The 3622-nt window shown below is 49.7% G+C and overlaps 1 pseudogene; it reads right to left on the reverse strand.

Annotated features, from left to right (window-relative positions):
- Nucleotides 1–494: 494 nt before the first annotated feature.
- The window catches only part of LOC101583907, a 14953-nt pseudogene continuing 11825 nt past the window's right edge, over nt 495–3622 (reverse strand).

A 3622-nucleotide genomic window follows, 5' to 3' on the forward strand; every position in this document is an offset into this window, starting at 1 on the left:
CTGCAATGGCAGGGCTGGGGATCAAATTCCCAGCCCCTGCCCCTACCCCTGCTTGCAGGTGCTTTAATCCCCTGAGCTATTTGGCCAGCACTACTGGTAGCGTTTTTTGCCACTGATTTGCAATTTTATTGCTCTATACTCTGATAATACACATAAATTCATTTTCACAAATTTGCAAGTGTTGCTGGTGTGGATTTATTCTACTAAACAATTAGACTGCAAATCAAATGCAAGTTTCCCTTTCTTCTGTAAAGAATCAGAATTATAAAAAAAAAAAAAAAAAAAACCTAAAAACCAAAAACCAAAAAAAAGAAAAGAATCAGAATTATGATTATTATTTCAGATTATGTGTTCTTAGGTATTTTCTTAGTCAAGCAACAGTCTGTTTCAACGAAATGATTTTGATCTGGAAGTCAGAAGTCAACACAACTATGTTGCACATGAATCCCAAGGTGTCTTTCTATCCTAGAGCATTTTGGCAGAAGGGACAGTCTCTCTCTAAGGAGCCACTAAAGAGGCAGGAAGCCAGTGAGCTGCAACTTTACACAGCGGCATCAGGCACACAATTGAGGCACGCAAGGCTCACAGCAGGTCCACTCAGCAGTAATACATGAGGTAGGTGGTGTGTTCTGGGGCAGGCTTCACCACCTGGTACTGCTGGATCACCTTGACTGTCTAGTCGTCGATGTGTAGCCAGCTGTTGAGCCCAATCTGGAAGATGTTGATGGTGCAGTGAACACCTGTGGCGCTGTTAATGTGATGGAGACCACTGCAAAGAGCCTGTGGGTCCTATGGCATCTAAAATTCTTACTTTTAACCCCTGGAGAAGGCAGTTCCTTGCTGATCTCCAAGTCCACAGGGTAGTTGATGTTCTTGAGCAGCTTCTGGCAGCTGCCAGTCTTCTCATAACGCTTCAGGTACAGTGAAAGGACAGGAGGCAGCTTCTCCAGAGTCACCTGCTGGCTTATCTCAACCTCTTGTTTGGTTCTTGTGGTGTAACCCTGGACAGATTCTCTGGCCACCAGGCTCCCGAGTGCATCCCGTGTAGTGCATATCTTGTCAGACTGGATATCCAGCTACAGCGTGAAAAAGGGCTGCAGAGCGGCAGATTATTTGAACTCTGCTAGTAAACCACTGACATGATGTGCCTGCCAAAAATGCCTGTGATTGGAGTCTGGACCAAGTCCGCCTATCAGGTGACCGAGGTCTTGTCCTGGTTCGCACTTGCCACTACTCCTCCTCGCTGCCTTCACCTTATGCCTCCTGCTCATCGTCATCAGCCATGGGGCTTCTGGGCCCATTTGGAACCATGAGCTTTTCACCATCTGGCAAGAGGAGCTTCTTCAGGCTCATCATCTCCTCTGTTCAGGATGAAGCCCAGGTACTTCTCGGCATCTTCCTAACGACTCTTTTCAGACAGGCTGTACTCGATGATGGTCAGCAATCCATAAATATACTTGGGCTTAAAAGCAGCTCTGGGTCCGATGTCCCTCATGACTTCATCTCCGAGAGCTTGGTGGGGCTTCGGTGGCACAGGCATGTTGGTAAACTCATTCATTAGCCATACAAAGCTATCATCGGTGTCGACGTGCAAGACCTCTGCATCTTGGTGTACAGAAGAATGAACTACCTGAGGTGGTACATCAGAGAGCAGGCGACCTGGGCCTGCAGCGTAGCACTAATGTAGCACCAGTTTCCTTTATTGATCAACCCATAGGGTTGCAATGACACTGGCTTATGTATTGGTATTACATTCTCCAGTAACTCTGTGATGTGCATAGCTACGGGGTCTTCTGATACTGGAACATGCCCTTGTTTGACTTCATCCTGCTTTGCAGAGAGCAAGGGAAATGGTGCAGGAGGGGAACACTTAGTTTTCACATACACCAGGGATGAAGTGGAAGAGGGCTTAGCATCCTGAAAGAGGCTGGCCCAGAAGTTGGTGGGTGGGCTAACGGGAATGGGCTTGGAGCCAGTGCTCTTGGCTGAAGGGGACCCACATTCCAGCTTGGTCGCATGCATGTCTACGCTCTCCACAGTGTGCAGCTCCCCATTGGCAGCTGTGCCCATGCCTGAGGATTCAAGTAATTGTCCATTGGGGATGCTAAGGATCTCAGTAGTATTGGTAGTAGCCCAGGGGGGAACCACAGCTGTCCTTAGCAGGTGTCCTGCAGGGAAGGAAGCTTGCTCAACAAAATCAGTCTGGCGGCAGCCCTCAGGCTGCCCCACAGTCCTCGAAGCACTGGGAAGAGCACTGGGGAAAGGACCATCAGGCACAGTGTCACTGATAAAGTCTGTGGGGTGCTGAGGGCTGTCACAAGTCCTAGGTGAAAGTGGTGGGAGCATGTGTCCCATGAACCACGCATCCTCAGCACCCACCCAGCTGGGGTCTGCTGAGTTGCCGTGGCCACTGACCATGGCTTCTGAGGAAGTTCTCTTGTTGCCCCATTCCTTCAGGTAACTGTAGTACCTACTTCTTCTTGCTTTTGCGCTCCCACTGTCCCAGGCCACCTGGGCCACTGGTACTCTCCTTATCCTCAGCCTCAGCATGTGAGCTGTGGTCCAGGGCCAGGGCTGCATCCATGTATGAGGGGTGTCAGGACTGGAGTTCACCTCCTGGTCTAGTCCATCAGGGGTCTTCTTGGGAGCTGCACAAGCTAGAATGAACTCAGGGGCCTGAGGGTCCAGTGTGCTTGAACAACTGTAACTGGGCATTTCTGCAGAGTGTCACTGGACTCAATTACCTCATTAACACCAAACTCAGTTCTCTGATACTCTTGTCCATCAGGCAGTTGGTCCGCACCCTCAGTGCCACACAGAACTCCCTCAGTTTCTCTGTAGGGAGGGAGCTCACCTGAGGAGCGAGGGGTCACAAGGAACTGAGTGAATTCATCAGGGCTAAAATCTCCAAAAATATTATGAAGTTTTCCTCGCCACAGCTGCCTGAAGCGGCAGCTCCACCACTCAGCTGACTGCCAGGAACTGCACCACCCCACTTAGAGGCACAGCCAGAGCGCCTGGAGGAGTAGGGCACCAGCACACTGCCTTGGCAGGCCCAGCCCTCAACCCCGCGAGCCTGGGCTGGGATGCTGTTTGTGGGGCGCAGAACCTGGCTGGGCCGCCCACAGAACCCGAGGAACCCCGCTCCAGCCTGGCCAGCCTAGGCCTGGAGGAAATCTGCATCCTCACCCCTGTCTTGCAACGCCAAAACAGGGCCTCCCTACCTGCAGGCCATGGAGGGCCGCAGGTTTCAGTGGGACTGGGCAATGCTCAGGCTCCTCACACAGCGTCCCCTGCCACCACCATTTCTCCTAATTTCAGGTGCTTTACATTTACTTAAATATGTTCTAGGCCTAGTATATGGTCTCTTTTGGGCAATGTCTCACGTGCATCTGAGAAGAATGTGTATCAGAATGTTGTAGGGTGGAATACTCTAGATATCTCCTATGTGCATTTGTTCAAAAGTTTGATATAAAGTTCTGATATTTCTTTGTTGGTTTTTTTTTTTTTTGACTAGATGATCTATTTGTGACTGAATATGGAGGCCTCCCATTACAATTGTGTTAGTGCTTATTATAAACCCATATCAATCAATGAAGTTGTAGACGTAATTTAAAAACCT

This window comes from Octodon degus, unplaced genomic scaffold (assembly GCF_000260255.1).
Source record: "Octodon degus isolate 3935 unplaced genomic scaffold, OctDeg1.0 scaffold00572, whole genome shotgun sequence".
Taxonomy (NCBI): domain Eukaryota; kingdom Metazoa; phylum Chordata; class Mammalia; order Rodentia; family Octodontidae; genus Octodon; species Octodon degus.